This window comes from Theropithecus gelada, chromosome 3 (assembly GCF_003255815.1).
Source record: "Theropithecus gelada isolate Dixy chromosome 3, Tgel_1.0, whole genome shotgun sequence".
Classification (NCBI taxonomy): domain Eukaryota; kingdom Metazoa; phylum Chordata; class Mammalia; order Primates; family Cercopithecidae; genus Theropithecus; species Theropithecus gelada.
In genome coordinates, this window is record NC_037670.1 from 47,301,717 (window position 1) to 47,324,697 (window position 22,981).

At 39.5% G+C, this 22,981-nt stretch overlaps 1 protein-coding gene across 5 annotated transcripts in view; it reads right to left on the reverse strand.

Moving 5' to 3' along the window:
* Positions 1 to 22,981, reverse strand: part of USP25 (ubiquitin specific peptidase 25) — a 143,918-nt gene that overhangs the window by 113,419 nt on the left and 7,518 nt on the right. The window lies entirely within an intron of this gene.

Below are 22,981 nucleotides of genomic sequence, written 5' to 3' on the forward strand. Positions count from 1 at the left end.
TAGGAAAAGCAAACCTAGTCAACAGAATAGGATCTATTGAAATCTTTTTTAAAAAGATGTTTCACATTTATCTCAGTAATAATTCAGTCAGGAATCTTCAATGGATGCTAAAACTACTGAATGAAAAGTTTGATCGTGAACAGAATATTTACATCATTTAAAATTCTCTTCCACAAATTATAAAGGGAGGAAGAATGACTTTATTTTGTTAACAGCAGTGAACCCGTACAGGTCTACAGCAAGCTCACTTCTTGCCTCTTCAGAAGAAAGAATTTGACCAAGGGGCATAAGGCAGAGAGAGAGACCAAGGCAAGTTTTTAGAGCAGGAGTGAAAGTCTGTTAAAAAGTTTTAGAGCAGGAATGAAAGGAAGTAAAGCACACTTGGAAGGGGGCCAAGCGGGCAACTTGAAAGATCCAGTGAACAGCTGACCTTTGACTTGGGGTTTTATACATTGGCATGCCTCCAGGGTTTGCATTTCTTCTCCCCTGATTCTTCCTATAGGGTGGCTGTCCACAGGCGCAGTGGCCTGCCAGCACTGGGGAGGGGCTGCACGCACAGTGTGTTTACTGAAATTGTGCCCGTGCTCACTTAAGGCATTTTTCCCTTACCAGTTGGGTGTTCCTAAAGGAAGGTTGTATGTCAGTTAAACTCCACCGTTTTGCCTCTTAGTGCATATATGCTTAAGCTCATTCACTCAAATCCTGGGATCTTATCAGGAAGCTGCTGACGACCAGTTTCAGGTGTTTCTATCTATTGGGAGACTGCCTTTCCCTGCTGCCCGCTGTGACCAATTATTATTTTAGAGAGACGGTTAGTTAATAACAGCCTGACCACCACCTAATGGTTGCCTGACATTCCTGGGGGGAGGCCCTCTTCTGCCCTGCTCACGTCTGACTAGCTACCTACTGTAACAACAGTGCAAAACCTGACAGTCACCACCTTAACCAAGAGGTCAAAGTTAGTATTACCAATCATGGGATACAACGGCAGTGTGTGCCTCCTGACACTCTATAATCTGTGATACAGCCCTGGCGAAAATGCACAACCTATATCTCATCTTGAGGAAGCATCACACAAACCCAAACTGAAGGACACTATGAAAAATAAATATTCTATCATCTTCAAAAATGTCTATGCCATAAAAAACAGGTGGAGTCTCCACCCTAAAGGAGACTAAAGAAGTATGTCAGCCAAAGGGGGAGCTGATTGCATCCCATACCAAATGTTATGCAGGATATTGTTGAGACAACTGGAGAAATATAAATATGCACAGCTTAGTAATGACATTTTATTAATATTAAATTCTTGAATTTGATAACTCCAGTATAGTAAGAGAGTATCTTTTTTATTAGGAAATATATCCCGAAGAATTTAATGGTAAAGGGGCATGATGCCTGCAACTTACTATCAAATGGTTTGGGGAGAAAAAAGTTATGGAAGTTCTGTGTACTAAGCCGTGCAACTTTAAATTTGAAATTTCAAAATAAAAAGTTTTCAAATATCCTGCATTCAGCTTTGTTGACATCAAATTGTAAAATAAAATTTAAGATATTGCAGCCCAAATATCTTTTACAGAAATCATCTGTATTAGGTAGAAACTATATTCAGCTACATGTAACAGATTCCCAACTAAACAGCAGCTTCAATACTCTGGAGTGTCTTTCTTTTCTAACTTAGAAGACACAATGGGCAGTTCAGACCTAGTAAGGACACCCAACATCAAGTCTTTATGTGGACCATGCATCAGAATGTCTGTCACTGCATGGTCTCCTCCTCCACTATCCTGTCCAAGTTCTAGGTAGGATAAAGAGAAGGGTCAAGGACAAAAGGTGTCTCCCAAATGAATGAGACTTCTTTAACAAGCCCCACCTACAAACTTCCACTTATACAAGCCTCACAAAGCATACACATTCGCATGGCCACTCATGGTTGCAAAGGAGATTGGGAAATGAATTTTTCGGGTGGGCAAAGGCTGCTGTGAAAATGAAATCAAGGTTCTGTTATCAAAAAGAAAAGATGTTCATTGGATAGGCATTGGCAGTGTCTGCCATGCCATCAAGGAATTTTCACTTCCATAAAATTTTTTCACAGAGCTGGGATAACCAAGATTATCCAACAATACAATACATAATAAAGTACACAAACAAAGTCATATAAAATGTCAGGAAGCTATCAAAATGGATGAATAAAAGAACTGCCAAATTTACAAAGCTGAAAGGAGAAAAATAAAATTATCTTAAACCTATCAGTTTTTATACCGTAAACCAAAAATAAAATTTGAAGCTTCAAGGCACTCTAAAATTTAACCCGAAAGACTGGTTCGGGCCATGACTGGAAGTGGGGGGTGGACATGCCTCATTATACCGCTCCAGCATTAACATAAACACAGACCTTAAGTCTGGTAAGAAACATTTTCAGTCTATTCTCTCTAAAGCCTGCAACTTGAAGGCTTCATTTACATGATAAAACCCACATCTCCAAAACCCCTTATCTTAACCCAGACATTCCTTTCTATTGATAATAACTCAACCAATTGCCAATCAGAATATGTTCAAATCTACTGATGACCTGGAAGCCACCCTGGGACCAGACTTGTCCCTCACTTCCAGACTAAACCAATGTGAATCTTACATGAATTGACCGATACATTACGTCTCCTTAAAATGTCTAAAAGCAAGCTGTACCCCAACCACCTTGGACACACGTTGTCAGGACCTCCTGAGGCTGTGTCACAGGTGCGTACTTAACCCTGCCAAAATAAACTTTCTAAATTGATTGAGACTTGTCTTAAGATACTTTTTGGTTTATACTACTTTCATTTAGAAAATTACCAATAAATAGCAATGGAATCATGACTAAGCTATGCAGTACCCAACATTATGAATTAAAGGCATAAAACTTTTACAGAAATTACCTTTATTCAATTCAGTGTCTTCATTTAGTTAATATAAAATTCTTTATAATTTTTTTAAGTCTGTAATCTCACTGCTACCAGCACTCCAAATCTGATTTCATACATAAAGTATTATTTTCCTCAACTGAAAATTATTCAACCATGGCTCAGAAAAAAATTACCGAGTGCCCAAGGAAATTAGTCATTTGTACAAGTGTTGATGGCCATTAATTATAAAAATTAAAAAATGGCTGTCCCCACCCAAATTTCATATTGAGTTGTAGCTCCCATAATCCTCATGTGTCATGGGAGGGACCTGGTAGAAGGTAATTGAATCATGGAGGCGGGTTTTTCCCATGCTGTTCTTGTGACAGTGAATAAGTGTTGTGAGATCTGACGGTTTTGTAAAGGAAAGTTCCCCTGCACATGCTCTCTTGCCTGCCACCATGTAAGATGTGCTACTGCTTCTCCTTTCCCTCCTGCCACGATTGTCAGGCCTCTGACAATGTGGAATTGTGAGTCCATGAAACATTTTTTTCTTTATAAATTACCCAGTCTCAGGTATGTCTTCATTAGTTGCATGAGAACAGACTAATACACTGGGTAATTTATAAAGGAAAGAGGTTTAATGGAATCATGGTTCCACATGGCTGAGGCCTCACAATCATGGCTGAAGATGAAGGAGGAGCAAAGGCACATCTTACGTGGGGGCAGGCAAGAGAGCGTCTTCAGGGGAACTGCTCTTTATAAAATCATCAGATCTTGTGACACTTATTCACTATCATGAGAACAGGATGGGGGAAACTGCCCCCATGATTCAGTTATTTCCATCTGGTCTCTCCCACGAAACATGGGGATTATGGGAACTACAATTTAAGATGAGATTTGGGTGGGGACCCAAAGCCTAACCATATCACCCAATCTCGGGTATGTCCTTACAGCAATGTGAGAACAGACTAATACAAACACACGTCCTTCCACTAAGAAAGCAGTTCTCAAACTTTAATGTACAGAAGGATGACTCCATGAGTTTGTTAATAATGATGTCCAGGCCTCATCCCCAGAGACTGATTCTAGAGGGTCTGGGTTGAGGTCTAAGGATCTGCATTTCAATAAGCACTTCAAATGATTTTGATGCAGATCAACTTAGAAGCAGAGTCTGAGTTAAACATACAACTATTGTTTTTAAGTGAAAAATATATAATCTATTCAGAAGTTTTCCTTACAAAATCATATTAAGCTAAAGCAGAATACAAAATAGTATATATACAAATTAACGACTACAAGGTAAAATACAAACACAAATATAAATCCCAGAAAAGATTACACTGCCTATGCTAGACTCCCAATTCTCCCATCCCTGTATCCATACTCTTTGCCACTTTTTACTTCCTCCCACATGATGTATTCCCTTTTGTCATGGATGATGGGATTTGATCAATGGCATGTTAGCAGCCAGCATGCAAGCAGACATGAAACATACCTGCATCACTGGGCTTACCCAGTTGAACTTCTGCAACCTACTTAAGAAGAATATGGGCCGGGCGCGGTGGCTCAAGCCTGTAATCCCAGCACTTTGGGAGGCCGAGACGGGCGGATCACGAGGTCAGGAGATCGAGACCATCCTGGCTAACACGGTGAAACCCCGTCTCTACTAAAAAATAAAAAAAAAAAAACTAGCCAGGCGAGGTGGCGGGCGCCTGTAGTCCCAGCTACTCGGGAGGCTGAGGCAGGAGAATGGCAGGAACCCGGGAGGCGGAGCTTGCAGTGAGCTGAGATCCGGCCACTGCACTCCAGCCTGGGCGACAGAGCGAGACTCCGTCTCAAAAAAAAAAAAAAAAAAAAAAAGAAGAATATGACTTGGTAGCCCACTTGCCTAAGAAGAATGAGGCATATGTGAAAACAGCTAGCCTAGCCAACCAGCAAATCTGTGAGTGTGAGTGACAATATTTTGGTATGCCACCGGGTTTTGAGGTGGTTTGTTACGGTGGTTTAATAAAGTGCAATAAGAATACTGAGTATATTATGGAGAAGCCAAGGTCTTTGAAACTGTTATTTTGCTGTTTTATCTTTCACTATAAAGTCAAACAAATATCCCAGAAAAAAATCAGGTGTATCTCTAGCATGGTTCATGTTTTCATAAATCTTGACTGAAAATGAAACAATGAAAAGAACTGGGGATTGGGGAGAAGGCTAGGTGAAAAAGAAAAAAAAAAGGTGAAAGAATTTTCTTAGCTAAACCTAAGTAGAGGGAAACAGGAAGAGGTGAACAATGAGAAAAATTCTAAGTTAGAGAAGCCACCTTATTCGTAAAGTTTTTTCCCCTTTGTTACTTGCATCTTCCAGTTGTATTTTTCCTGTATTTGAAACCGTGCACCTTCATTTCCTGCAATTATGTGGGGGTTTTGTTGCCATTTCTGTTGTGATTAAGACCCTAGTCTGTTTTTCAAGGTTTGTACCTTCCCATTTATGAAACTTCTGATCTGTGATACGCCCTGATCCTCAACTGGAAATGTCCTAAATATGGTCCTCTCTTTGACCAGCAATTCCAAATCCAAGATGGTTCCCATCCAGTCCACTTCCATATCTAGAGCTCCTTCAAAGACAACTTTTGTTTGCAGTACAGTTCTGCCCCTCACCTTCCCAAAAAATTGTCATCATCTCTCCCAGAGCCCAGAGGAATTTTGTCCCAGGCCATTGTCTGCTCTTCAGGCACACTCGTCTCCTCTTCAAATCATTTACTCTTCCTCTAAAACTGCCTGCATCCTCCACTTCTCCCTTTATGACGAGGGGATTTAGGCTTCAATCACCTGGCCCTTTTTAGAATCTCGTATTTTTTTTGTAGCTCCCACCCATGCTTGCATGTCAATAAATTTGTACACACTTTATCTTGTTCATCTGTTTACTGTCAGTTTATTTCAGCACTCAATTAATCGAACTTTCAGAGGGAAGGTTTAAACGTCCATACACCAGACTGTTTCCAATGTTCCCAATATATATTTAGTATACATTTAATATACACATACACACATTTAATATACATTTAATATACACATACACACACACCCTCTAGGAAGTTACTCTCATTTTATAGCTAACAGAGACTTCAAGATATTATTAAGTGCAGAGACAGGATTGAAACCAGGCCTTTCAAACTCCATGTCCTTGCCATATTTTCTCAACTCTAGGACATCTAACATTGGAGACTAAAGATTTAATAAAAAATGAAAACTCAGTGCAAAAATCCACTATTATGTTGATGTAAATACTTAGAAAATGGTAAAAGAAAACTAAAGCACCACTGACAACAAGGGAGAAAAAGTTTGTGTTAAGCGGTGGGTGACTCCTTAAGTCAGTCACTGGCTCTTTTAGCTAAATTTCCAAATATAAATGAAACTTGGCTCAGGAAAAAAAAGTCAAAGGTTTCCATCCTTGGGGAAAGGTGTAAGGCGGGGAGAGCAACTCTTAGAATGACCTGTAAAAAAAAACCTTCCAAATTTTCTAATAATAGAGGGAAAAAAAAACTGATAGGAACTCCAAAGACATTCTTAAACTTCAGAATCGCATGCACTGCTAAGCACCAAATGTAGGCATTTCAAAGTTACCTGTCAATGACAGGATTAATTCATTATACTGTCTTTAAAGTGAGTAATCACACACACATCTGATTTTGCAAAAATCTCTGCATCTAGTTGATAACAGTAAACTGCTCTAGTTCATGTTCTCTTACCGTAAGAAACCTCTAACATTCACTGTCCAAGAATTTCAAGTACATAACACATCCTTCATGTTTGTAAGTCCAAACCAGTCTCTAAATAGCTAGAAAGCAAAGAAAAAGAAAAAAATCTCCTGAGTCATGTTTTTCTTGTTAATCTGTAAGCCGGATCTTTCATTTCCCTCAAATATAATATTCTATGACTTGTCTGAGGAATTTTCCTACAGTATAGTCCCTCTCAGAGTCCCTACCTCTGTCCCCAGCATTATCTTGCATTGTTTTCCCGCTGGCATTCCTCTTCCCTCTCTTTCATTCAGGGTCTACAAAATACCATTCCCCTTCATAATGCAAAGGTCTCTGCACCTGGAGGTGCCTTCTGTTAGACTCACCACAAATTATAATAATATACTATGGTTAATCACAAGGTAAGTCCAAAGACAACAAGAACTCTTAAACTTCAGAAGCACGTGCACTAAAGCACAGCTAGGCACCAAATGGTAATCATTTCAAAGCTATCAATGAGAGGATAATTCATTCATCACTGTACTCCTGGAACATACATATAACGCCTGGCACATGGTAAGCAATCAACATTGATTGAATAAATGGAATACAGCAGAGCCTGCAGATGTGAGCTGGAACAAGTCATATCACAAGACAAGTTTACCCACAGAAAAGAGGCACTAACTAATCACTGGAGATGGGGATGCTGGGGCTCAGGACACACCACCCCCAAATAAGACTGTAGGAGACTAGAATATGCCACCCAAAAATATACTTCTTTGGCATATTTTGAGGTAGTTATTTTGAGAAACTGCGGACACAAGAGTAACCTTGAAAAACTGTCCTTTTGTGAAAAAAAAATATTTTTAAAGGAAATCTACATTAGGAAAAGTAACTGTATCAGCAAGAGGGCTGCAACAACTTTTATTACTTGAGCAACTTTTCATCTACACAAGACACCCTTTATTCACCACACATGTCCTGCCCTCACGCTCTTATAACTTGTGTTGCCACCCCTCCCAGAAGCCCCAAACCCCTATCACTTTTTGTAGCTCTGGATGCTACATAAGCTTCAATCATGTGACCCTTCCTCAAGTCTCTTATTTTGTGGGACTCCTGTAAGTACCTATGTAATTAAAATGGTTTTTCTCTTGTTAATCTGCCTCTTGTCAATTTAATTTCTAGTCCAGCCAAAGAACCTAGAAAGGTAAACAGAAGCCATTTTTTTCCCTCTCATACAAGAACGAGAAGCATACATTTATCAGGCCAACTAATAAGCAAATTTTCTAATTCTTCTAAATTCAAGAAACTTACATAAGTCAGGCCCACTTACTAAGCAAACTTTCTACACTCCTACATTCCATCTAGAAATTCCTAGTTCTGGTCCTGTCAATCTCACTTGAAAGTTTGTATAAAATATAATATTATTGAAATTCCCTATTGCAAATATTCTATATAATAGTCCCATGAATGTGTAAGCAGACAAGGAGGGTCCCCAGGGACTACAGGAATCTAATCAGCTTGAGTAACTGGCCTATTTACAACCTCCTACCTTGCCACCTGTTTTTTCCCAAACCCTGTGAGGAATGAGCTCACCTAATCAGTTGGAGCCAGCTCCTGACAGACCCTGGCAACAGATAGATGAACCCAAGTGTACTTTCCTCATTACCATGCTCAAGTCAGCTCCCTGGGGGAACTACAGCTTCATTACCATACCATGTTACCTGCCTGCTGGCACAGTGACTCACTGCATTGCACCACTGGGACCCCTCCTCTACATGTGATGTCACAGCCTCTCCCCTCTCCATCACCCCACACAACCTCTCTGTCACTTTCCCTTGAGGAGACAATGCTCTAAAGAATACTCCCTGTATTCTCCTTATTTGTGACAAGTAGTAAAACTCCTACTGATCAAAACCTGCATTCTCTCAATGAGCTGTTTATTACTCACCAGACAACTAATCCCAGTTTTCAAGTGTTTGGGGGGTAACAAATGGTTCAGGTATGCTGCATATCCCACTGTCACAGATTGAAGTTTTTCTCAATCTTTTTGGATTAACAGCACTTTACCATTAAAATAAATTATTCATATATCTCTATGGGCACATGAATCTGAAGGTATACCCTTTCCATTAAAGCTTAAAAATGACAAAAATTCTAAATTTTAAGTCTCTTCCTACTTTTTATAGAATTCCAGAGCTAAAACATTAAGCATTCATGTAATCTAGAAAAAACAAATGAGATATTTTATGAGAAACAGCTGGCAGAGAACAATGGATATAGCTAGTCCCAGATAAATGATGGTTTCCATCCTCCCTTGCCACAGAGCCTTTTTTCCTACCTGTCACCCAACCTTTCAACCATATCTGCATCATGTTTATGACCCTTAAAGAGTATTCCCCATCTGGGCCAGGCGCAGTGGCTCACGCCTGTAATCCCAACACTCTGGGAGGCCAAAGTGGGTGGATCACAAGGTCAGGAGTTCAAGACCAGCCTGGCCAATATGGTGAAACTCTGTCTCTACTAAAAAATACAAAAATTAGCTGGGCATGGTGGCAGGCGCCTATAGTCCCAGCTACTTGGGAGGCTGAGGCAGGAGAATGGTGGGAACCCGGGAGGCGGAGCTTGCAGTGAGTCGAGATCGCGCCACTGCACTCCTGCCTGGGGGACAGACAGAGACTCCATCTCAAAAAAAAAAAAAAAAAGAGTGTTCCCCATCTGGCTAAGTGTGGTGGCTCACACCCATAATCCCAACACTTTGCGAGGCCGAGGCAGGCGGATCACCTGAGGTCAGGAGTTCGAGACCAACCTGATCAACATGGTGAAACCCCATCTCTACCAAAAATACAAAATTAGCCAGGCGTGGTGGCACATGCCTGTAATCCCTGTAATCGGGAGGCTGAGGCAGGAGAATCGCCTGAACCCAGAAGGCGGAGGTTGCAGTGAGCTGAGATTGCACCACTGTACTCTAGCCTGGGCAACAAGAGCGAAACTCCATCTCAAAAAAAAAATTTTTTTTAATTAAAATGTAAAAGAGTATTCCCCATCCCTATTAATTAGTAGATAAAAGAAATGCATCATGAGTAGAAACTCTAAATGTAATTATCCCAAAAAATATTGTTACTCAGCACCATAAGCTAAGTTCACACAGAGTTAAATACATTTCTAAATAAGAACACAACACCAGGAAACATGGTTTCTATGGGAACATATATTTTCAGTTCCAAAAACCCAACTTGCAAAATCTTTTAGAACACAGTCTGTTTTTAAATTACAGTGCCTATATTCTGGAAAACAAGTAGGTAAATAAAACTTTTATGAATCAAATCATATCCTTGAATCACCATGTCTGCCGTTTAAATAAAATATGTGTTTAACTTGTTTTTGATGCTAATAGTCAGATTCCTATTACAGCTCTCTTGTCCAATTAAATCTTTCTGCATCTCTACTTTCCGTACTTGTTTGCCTAATTAACTTATAATCCAAAAATAAACTCCCTTATACTAATAAAACAAACGTGCTCTAAGTAGAATTCTAAAACCGGAATACTATGTAATTCCTAGCAGTTATATTTGTCACAATTCCTTAAAGCAAATACGGTTTTTGGTCAAGCTAATTACTTATATAATATGTCCTGTGGTCTCTTGGAAACTCCATTCATCTAGATATAAAGCACATACTCTACACCACTTCAAAAGAGCTACTGGCAGGAATGTCCCAAGCTGCAGCAGTTCTGCAACCTGCTCTGCCATCCAGCGGGCTCCATTCACAACCTCTCCAACAAGAACAAAATCTCTCAGCATCGTGGGGCTTCCGGAGGGTCTCTCCCAAATTTGCTTCTTCCTTCAGAGTCCTCTTTTCCTTTAGCAGCCAATCATTGTTCCTAGTCAATACTTCTTTATATCAAATCTTCTTTGCTCTAATTTTTGTGCTTTCTTTGTGTCCTCATTGGACCCTGATACAACTTCCTTGAAAACAATTTTTGTATACTAAGAGTGTATTAATAATATAGTTCTATAGTTTTAAGGGAAAAAAAGGGCCAGGAGCGGTGGCTCACACCTGTAATCCCAGCACTTTGGGAGGCTAAGGTGGGCAGATCACAAGGTCAGGACAGCGAGACCATCCTGGCTGACACGGTGAAACCCCATCTCTACTAAAAATACAAAAAAGTTAGCCAGGCCTGGTTGTGGGCGCCTGTAGTCCCAGCTACTGGGGAGGCTGAGGCAGGAGAATGGCGTGAACCCAGGAGGCGGAGCTTGCAATGAGCTGAGATCACACCACTGCACTCCAGCCTGGGCAACAGAGCGAGACTCTGTCTCAAAAAACAAAACAAAACAGAAAGAGAATTCGGGGAGCAAGTTAACCATATATGCTGAGCATTATCATAGAACTACTATTTACTGAACACTTATTAAAAGGATATAAGGGGCCGGGCACAGTGGCTCACATCTGTAATCCCAGCACTTTGGGAGCCTGACGCAGGGGGATCACCTGAGGTCAGGAGATCGAGACCAGCCTGACCAATATGGTGAAACCCCATCTCTATTAAAAATACAAAAATCAGCCGGGAATGGTGGCATGCACCTGTACTCCCAGCTACTCAAGAAGCTGAGACAGGAGAATTGCTTCAACCAGGGAGACGGAGGTTGCAGTGAGCCGAGATCGTGCCACTACACTCCTACACTCCAGCCTGGGCAACAGAGTGAGACTCCATCTCAAGGGAAGAAAAAAAAAAACATACATATATATATGTGTGTGTGTGTATATATATATGGCACTGGAGATTTCATTAAGGTATAAGTTTTTGTGGTAAAGAGCACGCAGCCTGAAGCTGAAGCTACATAGCCTCTCCTCCCCAAACACTCCAGACCCAGGCCAGTCATCTGATCAGCACAGAATAGATAGTAAATTCCAAAGGCTTTAGGGGCTCCATGCCAGGAACAAGGGAAAAAGATCAAATATTTATTATTATATCACACTCAGCCAAGTAAAACCACATGTAGATAACAGAAGGTGCTAAATCATTTAAGATTTGTCCTTGCTCATAGACTTCTCTTTACTTGAAATAACACTTCGACCTGCCTACAAATCTTCAACAATTTATTTCAGTTATTACCTCCTTTATAAGATCTTTCCTAGTCTTCCTAGATCCTCTTAGTTCTACCCACAAATACTTTATTTAACTTTCAATATCATCCGTGCACCTCTGGCTCTAGCTACTACCAATTTAAAAGCTTTTTGTATGTTATCTATTTCTTAATCTGCTTAAAACAAAGAATCAATAAATGAATGGTCATGATACTGTGTGATGACTGTCTAATCAGAAATGTACACATGCAATTGAAAACCTAAAACTAGAATTTATGTGAAGATTTAACACTACACTTATTCTCAATACACATACTTGACAGTAATGAACATATATGACTTGGACATTATACAATCTCTCAACGATAAAGCTTGCAAAGAGTAAATCAGGAAATCAAAGACAAACCTTGGAAAAGTCCCACAGATAAGCAGAAACACATACTAGCAATAAAGCAATACTTAGAATACAATTATTACTTCAGTATAAGAATACTACTTCACAATGTCTACAAAAGCAGTTATCACGCTGCACAGTATGTCACTCTCTTGATTGCCCAGGCACTCAAATATGTACACAAGGCAAAGTACTCACAAGTTCTAATATTTATTTGGCGCTAACTTAAAAGTAAGCTATAACTGTTACCTCTTATTACTAAGAACAGATGATTGGTTGCTAAAGGGTAAAGAGAACTCTACAGGAAGAAATAAATTTGGGAGAGGCCCTCCGGAAGCAAGGTATCCTACTCTGCACTAAATCACACAACCTGTTCAGTTCAACACGGAAATATCGGCATTCATTCAGCTATAGCTTAAGAAAAAAAAAAAAATTAAAAAAAAAAAAAAAACAAAACAGGAGCATATCTTTTACAGTTTTACAATAAAAAGACCAAAAATACCACTCACTCTACAATAATGGTTATTAATTAGACATCAAGTCAGAAATGTAGTATGGATGACAACAGAAATAAAATTTACTCCCAAAAGCTGAACATATTACAATATCCTAAAATACATATATCAATTTCCTTAGTTGAAGCCACAAATGCCAAATTTATTCTGCAAAACACTGCCATCTGTCAAATGAAGCTGCTAACCTTGTTACTCTGAACTTCTCCGGTTTTGTAGTTTTGGTTACATTTAAGTTACTAGTTGGTTTTTCAACTTATTACATAATAGCTACCCAGCAGAACATAATAAATGTATGCCTAGTTTATAAACAAGTTTCAGTAAAACCATAATAAAAATATTTTAATTTGGCTGAGCACAGTGGCTCATATCTGTAATGCCAATGATTTGGAAGGCCAAAGTGAAAGGCTTGCTTAACACCAGGAACTCAAGACCAGCCTGGGAAACAGAGCGAGACCCCATCTCTACAAGAAAAAAAAAAAAAAACTAAAAAATGGCTGAGTGGATGGTACACACCTGTAGTCCCAGCTACTTGGGAGGCCGAGGAGGGAGGACAGTGCGGGCCCCGGAGTTTGAGGCTGAAGCAAGCTATGATTATGCCACTGCACTCCAGCCTGGGCAACAGAGCAAGACTCTGTCTCAAAAATACATTTTTTAATTCAAGGGCAAGCGTTCCTGACACCTGTTTTTCTTTAAAATGGTCCCAATTTAAGAATTTAAAAAGTATACATACTGTTGTCAGGTAGAGTATTAATGGGAAGGAGGAAGTGCTCAATAAAGTTGCTGGTTCTCCAGAGGGGAAAAATAAATTCTGACATTTACTCAAACAATATGCAAAAATCAAACCCAAGTGGAATGAAACTTAAATCCTGAATGAAGACAAATTAAGAAAACACTTAGAGGGCAATAAATGAGACTATCTTTATGAAACAGGATATGGAAGTTCAAATATTAAAAGAAACTAATTATATATGAAACTAAAAAATAAAAATGTCTATTCATGTAAGAACATAAAGAAAATAAAAAGACATTGTAAAAACAGAAAATATCTGGAAAACATACACAGTAGTTTCCCCTTCTCTTGTTTCACTTTTTGAAGTTTCAGTTACCAGTGATCAAGTGCAGTTCAAAAATATGAAAAATTCCAGAAACGATGTTTTAAATTGTGCAGTATTCTGAGTGCTGTGCATAATGAAATCTCATTCCATGCCACCCACAACATGAGTCTTCCTTTGGTCCAACATATCCACACTGTGTATACCACCCACTTACTAGTCAGCAGCCATCTCAGTTATCGGGTATTTTTGAAAAAGATTATATTCACACAACATTATATTACCATAGTTGTTCTATTTCATTATTAGTTATTGTTGTTAGTCTCTACTGTACCTAATTTATACATTAAACTTTATCACAGGTAGGTATATATAAGAAAAAACCATATATACTATATTCTATATAGTATTGAACCATACTATATATGGCATACTATTTCAAATATTTTGAAAACATACATAGTATGTTATGTGAATGTAATCTCTTTTAAAATATACTATATACATGGGTCAATACTAGCCACAGTTTCAGGCATCCACTGGGGGTCTTGGAACATACTCCATGAGGGTAAAGGTGGATTACTGTAAATAGAAAAACAAAAGTAGAATCTAAACCATAAAGAACTACCTCAAATCATAAAGAAAAAGATAAATAGCCCAAAAGAAAAAACAGGCAAGAGAAACAAATGTCCATTTCACAGAAAAGAATCACAATGGACCATAAACATATAAAAAGATAAACAAATAGTTTGTAGAATGGTTAAGCTGTAGTATATCTAGAAGTATAAATGAACAATAACACAACATTTTTAACAAAAAGTGCAACAACTAAAATCATACTTGGTAAAAGACAGATTTCCATATAAAATCGGGAACAAGACAAAGATGTCTGTCACCACCACTTCTATTAAACATTTTACAGAAGACCCCAAAGAGTACAATTTTTAAAATGAATAAAGGTGGTAAATAAAGTTATTAGAATAAGTGAATTTCACGAAGTAGCAGATACAAGCTTCATATGCAAAAATCAACCACATTCTCTATACCAGCAAAAAACAATTGGAATATAAAACTAAAAAATACTGCCAGGGCACAGGGGCTCATGACTGTAATCCCAGCACTTTGGGAGGCCAAGGCTGGTGGATCACGCAGTCCAGAGCTCGAGACCAACCTGGCTATAACACAGTGAAACCCCATCTGTACTAAAAATACAAAAAATTAGCCAGGCGTGGTGGCACGCACCTGTAGTCCCAGCTACCAGGGAGGCTGAAGCAGGAAAATCACTTGAACCTGGGAGGCAGAAATTGCAGTGAGCCGAGATCGCACCACTGCACTCCAGCCTGGGGACAAAATGAGACTGCGTCTCAAAAAAAATAAAAGTAAAAAATAACATTTACGATAGCATCAAAAAAGTCAACTCTAACAAAAGATATGCAAAGACCTTTAAACTAAACTGTTAAAAAATAAAACCTAAATAAATGGAGAAATATATCTGTTCTTGAATTGGAAGGCTAAAATACTGTAAGGATGTCCAAACAGTCAGAATGAATCTATATATCCAACACAATCCCACTCAAAACTCCCAGCAGGCTCTTTGTCCAAGTGTTCAAAGTGCTTCAGAATTGTATTTGGAAATGCAAAAAAAATCTAGAATAGCCAAAACAAACTTCTAACAAGAACAAAGTTGAAGAACTTACATTTACCCACATTTCAAAGCCACAGTAATCAAGACAGTATAGCACAGCATAAGGATCGAAAGGAACAGAATTCAAAAATAAACCCATTCATACTGGTCAATTAATTTTCCAGAAAGGTACCAATGTAATTCAATGACGAAAGGACAGCTTTTTCAAAAGTAGGTGCGGGGACAGTTAGATATCCACATGCAATAAATGAACTTTGACTCTCATACCTCAGAACACACACAGAAATGAATTCCAAATGGACCATAAACCTAAAACGACAAAACTTCTAGCACAAAACACAGGGAGAAAAAAAAGGTTTACAAACTAAGTTTCAAGAAAAAGGGTAAAGTACTAACTATAAAAGTAAATTAAACAATCAATATTAAAATACTTCAACTTCAGAGAAACTGTTAAGAAAATACAAATACAAGCCACGCATTGGGAGAAAGTATTTGTAATTACATACACATGATAAAACACACCCAACATATAAAGAATTCCTACAACTCAACAGCAAGAAGATAACCCAACTAAGAAATTGGGAAATAATTTTAACATGTCAAAAAGAAGACATAAAAATGGTCAATAAGTAAAAGACAGAGGCCCTGGGTTCCTACTAGCTCTCCTGCAACATCGCCTGCCTGCCTCCCACACCTTCCTCGCCCACACCATAAAAGACCCCCAGCTTAGAAGCTTAAGGAAGAACAGCATCAGCACTCAGGAAAAGGAGGAGGGAGAAGGGAGGGGAGAATAGGAAAGAGGAGAAAGAAAGCGAGTAGGGTGGTGGTGGGGGCGGAGGCAGCAGCCCTAAAGTGGTTAGTCAGCCCTCTTGCTTTAGACAGCAAACTGAGAGAATTCTACCCACTCTTCTGCTCATGCAAGAAATGCTTGGAAGAGCATTTACTTTCATCCAAAAACCACACACCCGGCTGGGTGCGGTGGCTCACGCCTGTAATCCCAGCACTTTGGGAGGCTGAGGCAGGTGGGCCTGAGGTCAGGGCTTCAAGACTCGCCTGGACAACATGGCAAAACCCTGTCTCTAGTAAAAATACAAAAATTAGACGGGCGTGGTGGCGGGTGCCTGTAGTCCCAGCTACTCAGGACGTTGGGGCAGGAGAATCGCTTGAACCCGGGAGACGTTGGCTGCAGTGAGCTGAGATCGCGCCACTGCACTCCAGCCCGGGCAACAAGAGCGAAACTCTGCCTCAAAAACAAAACAAAACAAAACTGCAGACCCTAGGCGGCTGAGGCAGGAAGATCACTTGAGGTCAGGAGTCGCCTGGCCAACATGGTAAAACCCCATCATAAAAATCAGCCAGACCTGGTGCTGTGCACCTGTAGTCCCAGCTACTTGGGAGGCTGAGGCATGACAATCACTTGAACCCAGGAGGCAGAGCTGCAGTGAGCCAGATCGCACCACTGCACTCCAGCCTGAGTGACAGAGTGAGACCTTTGTCTCAAAAATAACAACAACAACAAAAAAACAACTGCAGACCCTAAGGTTTGCCTAAACCAACACCAAGATGGACAAAAATAAGCTAATGGCAACACCAAACCCCACCAATGTTCACACAGCCCTAGGACCATACCTCCAAGCACAAGACCCCCACGACCTGAGGGAGCAGCTGTGATCTCTGTAACCCCAAAGGCCTGGACCCCCTGCCCACTTTACACCATAGAAACCACAGGTTTATACGCTGCTTACAGCTACTCAGCTGCAGTTCCACATGCTCAGGTACTCTGGTGCTCTCCTCCTGACCCCACCCAGCAAGAATGGGAATACTGTCAGTTCTGTAAGTTCCACTGTTCTAAGGACTTCAATTCCTGCCTCCTTTGGGAAGAAGCCCAGAAGCCAGTTCTGCATGATGCTACCAAAATTGGCAAAGAGAGTGTCCACTGACCCTAAGAGGCCTGTGCAGAGCTGTTTCTGATAGCCATAGTAGACAAATTCCTAGGCATGGTGAAACCCGACCTTCAAACCAAAGACAGTTTAAAGCCTGAACACCAAGCTGCCAGTTCTAGATAAAGTCCACCGCTGGAGTGAAAACTTCTTTTCTTTTTGCCTCTTTCCCAATTGGTTCTTTCTGAATAATGCTTTTAAACCAATTGAATGTTGCCTTTTCCAAGGCTACCTACAGCCATCTCCTCATTCCAAATCTAAAAAAATTCTGGATTCAACTACAAAGACGGCTACCAGCTTTCAGGGCCCCTCTCACACAGAAGGCTATCCACCTCACATCCCCTCTCATTGTTGAAGGCTTTTCTGTTGCTCAATAAAACTTGCCGAACAGCGGGAACGAAAACAGCTGTAACACGCACCTGGCCGGCTCCTGGAGCTGCAGGCGGTGGGCATGAAAAAAGCTGTTACACACTCCCATTTGCTGGACTATGGGAGGGATGAGCTGCGACCCCTCCGAGGGCCCAAACCTCAGGACTCCCCAGACTAGAGTTGTAATACACCCCCATTCGCAAAGCCGTGGGCAGCAGGAACAAACAAGCTCTAATACATCCCCATCCACTGAGCCGTGAGCGCCAGGAACAAGAGAGGGCTGCGGCACTCCCAGGTGGCTCAGACCTCGGGCGGGTCTCCCCAGGCAGAAGCTATCACACCCGCTTGGGGCTCCACGGTTGCTGCGTCTCCGAGTTTTTGGGTTCCACCACGTTCCTCTCGTCTGAATGCGGGAGTCGAGCTGTGGCAGCCACATGCGGTACACCCGGTCCCACCATGCGGTGAGCACGGAGTGGCAGTGGTCGTGGGATCTGGGCTGGGGATCAGCCGAGAGCAGCCTGCCAGGCCCAGCAGGCACAGCGAGCCCAGTGAGTAAGTAAAGTCTGGGCAGAGGCGCTGCTGGCCTTAGAGGTTTCTGGCTGGGGAATTGGCACCGATAAAATCTTGTGTCACTTCTTCCCTCCAAAAATGGAGGATTTTTAAACCTGAGGTAGTGGACCATTTCCTGTTTCCTTTCTTCCGTGCTCATCCTCAGCCCTGCCCAGCTCCAAAGCCTTTCTCCAAGGCCCCATGGGAAAATTTCAGGGCATTCTTGATGAGACACCCAGACCCAGCCCAGAGGCCTCACACGAAGACAAAGAAAACCCCAGAACTTCAGCCCAGTGTTTCTGTAGCTCCACCTTAACTGAGACATTTGATTATGCATGTATTCTGGCATGAATTAAGACACAAAACTTTTCTATATGTGAATGCACAGTTGGTTCGCACATCGGTGTTACCAGAACAGGTCCTGGCCACTAATGGTACATTACTCCTGGCTCCTCTCTGCACACCCCTCCCCAATACATCTGTCCCACTTCCGTGAGGATGTAGCTCCCAGCTCTGTAGACAATTCTGCCCTATGACCTAATGACCCCTTACCACACAGCACCCATTTCCAGACTGAACAGCAACAACAAAAACCCAACACATAGAGTGGGGTTTTTCCAATTCATATTCCTCTTCTTCCCTGTCTTCAGACAGATGAAAAACTGGAAAAAAAAAAAAAAAAAAAAAAAGGAATATCTTTCTGCCCAATTTCTGTCCAATTTACTTACCTCGCCACAGTTCACCCCACCCCTGCAACTGCTCCATGTTCTTTTCAAACTTCCAACCCAACTAAAATGTGAAATTATTTTTGTACCCTGTGTAATAAAATACGCACCATGAAGATTTCTTGTATATGTGTGCAATTAATTGTTAAAGAGATAAATTTAATATTTACTTTGAGGCATGATGAAATGAGTTCCTATTTTTCAACAATGTACCTTTTTATCAGGTGTTAGTTTAAACAAACAAAAAAAAATTGTGCAATCTCAATTTGTTTTGTGAACATATTAGCACTTGGTCCTGGAGCATTTTACCTTTAGCTACATCTCTGACATTTTTGCCATTTTAAGACTTGGAAGAATGTAGCTATTGTGATTGCTATTACGTAGGAGTGTTAAAACTGGATAATGTATGAGAAGCAATGTTAAAAAAAAATCATCCTCAAACTGGCCAACAAGCACATGAAAGATGTCCAAAATCATTAGTCATTCAGGAAATATACATTACTATCACAATGAGGTTAACACTACGTATTCACTAAACGTCTAAAACATAAAAGATTAAAAATCCCCAGGTGTTGGCAAAAATGCAGACCACCTGAAATTCTCCTATATTGCTAATAAGAATGTACAATGATACAACTGATTTGGATAACAATTTAGTATTACAACAATTCTACACCTATGTATTTGCCCAAGAGAAACAGAAATACGTCTCAAAGACTTGCTTACAAATGTACACATAATATTACATATGGGTCAAAAACTGGGGGAAAAAACAAAAGTACATCAAAAGGTACATGAATACACAGATGTGAGAATATTTATACAATATTACTCCACAGTAAAAAGAAACATACTGATACATGCAATAAAACATGGCTGAATCTCAAAAGCATTTTGCTGAGCAAAAGCAGCCAGATGCGAGGAAAAAAAAAGAAATTTTGTATAAACAAATCTATTTATGTGAAGACACAGAACAGCCAAAACTGATATACAGTAATAAAAATCAGATCAACAGTTGCCTGAAATAACGAGGGTGTTGATAATTAATGAGAAAGGTGATACAGGACAAATTTTGTGGAGTGACAGAAATGTTCCGTATGGCCAAATTCATCAAATTACACACTTTCAGTGTAAATCATACCACAATAACATTAACTTGAAAAAAGTCAGGACAGCAGTAGTGTGGGGGCGGGGGGTGGTGTAGAAAAGAGGGAGAGTACGAATGAGGAACAAAGGAAACTTCCAGGACAATAGATACTCTATTTCATGTCTAAAATGGTACAAAGAATAGAAATCTTAATATATTTCTTTAAGTTGTTCATAAGTTTATCATATGCTATGGTTAGCCCCCCCCCCCCAAAAAACCCTAAAGAAATTATTCAAATAAAAAAACACACACACACACCAAAAAAAAAAAAAAAAAAAGCCAGAAAGAAACACGAAGATTACAACTTTAGCACGTACAATCATTTTCCAACTCCTTAATGCATCGATTCAACTTATTTGCGCCCCCAGGAGTAAGAGGGGGCAAGTATCCCACCTAGCCACCTGAAGCTTTGGGTTTCCATAGAAACGTTGGCCAGAAAAGCCTGAGGGAGGAGGCAGCTCCTCTACAAGGAAACATGTTGCTGCACTGATGGAGAGAAACACCTGAAACAAAAGAAAGAATGTCTGTTCAAAGACCCTGCTTCCATATTAAATTTGGTGTATTGTGATAATTCAATCCCTAAAGGACCCCTGCAGTCAATTTACACGTGCTAAAGGCACTTTTATCTTTAGGAATACTAATTAACTTCAACCAGTGATCCTCAAACATTAAGTACAGAAGAATAATCTGAGATTCTTATTAAGCATGCTTTAGCCCAACCCTCAACATCTTGAAACAATAGGTCTAGGGTGAGGCGCAGAAGTCTGCACTTTTAGCAAGTGCTACAGATAATTAAGACAGTCCACAAAAACCATATTATAAGAAACTGATCTAAACCTATAGTAACAAGACTAAGGAAAATATTGCTGGACATTTAAAATATCCAGCAGTTCAGAGAACCAAAAACTAAAAATAAAGCAGATGGTCTGTACTGAAGCAGAGTTAATCAAGGGGCAAAAAAGAGAAAAACTGAAAAATTACTTATCACATACATAAAACAGAACGTCATGACAAGAATGATGTCCTTGGAAATTAAAGTCTGCCAAAATAAATGCAAGGCCTCACCCTTTCATAAATTCAACTTTCACATCATCTACTTGCCCACATGATATAGTGACATTCCTAAACTCACTTTCACAAGCCAAATTTGGTCCTTCATACATAATAAAAATCAATGATTATATTGTAGGAAAAAGGCAGGCCACTGCTGCAAGTCAGGGCTTAAAGCAATTCTATGACATTAGAGAGTAAAATTATGCCAGTGTCAGGGGAAGAAAGACCCTGTAGCCACCTTACTCTAAGCACATCAGGGTAGAAATCAATTGTGGAGTGGCCTCTGGAGAAGGAAATTAGTGAAGGCGACTAATACAGGAAAAAAGTGCCCTGCCTGACTTCACAGTTCCTAGGAAGATAGAGAAGAGACTGACAAACTACCAGCACCCCTCCACCACCACATCCAGGGTATCTAAGGTGAAAGCTTAAACAAAGATCACCAGTACCCAAAGAAAAAATACATGCAAGCATCACAACTGAAAATACTACAGTATCTTTTAGTTAAACAGAACCTACTTTGTAAGTCTGCATAACTAACACATGTAAATATTTCAGAAATGCATGAGGTACAAAAGTAGGTAACTGCCTTTTTAAATCAGCAACAACAACAAAAATACTCATTATCACTTCTAATCAGTATTTATTGGAAGTACTTGCTAGTACAGGAAGAAAATGAAAGTACACACACAAAAACTGAAATTATACATAAAACTTTTTAATCATGATATGATCTTTTACACAGAAAGTACAAAATTGTCTCTGGAAAAGGTATTAGAAACATTTAGCAACGTGGCTAGATACAAAATTAATATACAAAAGACCGCTGCATTTGTATACACCAATAACAAATTTTTAAAAGCACTGCCATGTAACAGTTATCAGAAATTATAAAATACCTAAAAGATGTACAATGATTTTGTGAAATTATAAACCATACAAGAGATATTAAACATGACCTAACAAAAATAAAAGTATACCCTACTCATCCTGTATCATAAAGATGTTAATAATCCCAAATTGATCTACAGAGTCAATCAAATTAATCAAAAAGACAGAGGATTTGAGAGAACTTGCTACGATTATTCTAAAATTTCTAAGGAAAAGTCAAGTGTCACTTCTGAAAAAAAGGAACAAAGTCAAAAGAACTTTCTTTTCCAGTATGAGATTATTCTAAAGCAACAACAATGAATACAGGATGATATTCACAAAATGATTGATGAAAAAGAATCAGTCAAGGAAAGAGAAAAAAAACATTTTGCATTAAACTTTTGTATATGTGACAAAGATGGCATATCAATTCAGTGGAAGAGAGCATTAACTTTTCAATAAAGCAAGGTTAACAAAAGAAATTTTTAAAATCATTTACAGGTTACACATCCCAAAACTCCAAGCCAGAAATAAGAAATGCTCCACAATTTGAAAACTCTAAATGTTTTGAGCACCAACAAGATGCTCACTGGCTTATTTCAGATTTTCAAATTTAGGATATTTACCCAACCCAGGTAAGCAAAATACAAATATTCCAAAATCTGAAGGGAAGCAAAAGTCCAAAATCCAAAACACTTCTGCTCCCAAGCATTTTGGATATGAGAGACTCAATCTGCATATGGTGAAAACAAAACTGTATCCCTACCTCCTACCACATACAAAACTCAAGCACAGATGAAAAAAGGTCTAAAATGTTGCAAATATAACTTTAAAACTCTTAGTTAAAAATACAGATGAACCTTCTAGATATTGTAGCAGGAAAAAGTTCTTAAAATTTTTAAGTTAAAACAACTAACATTAAAAAAAAAAAATACCTTCAGCTACTCATATAGATGCAACAAATCAACAGGAAGATGAATAGAGGATTCAAGATGATAATCTCAAATGAAAGTAAAGGGATAGGA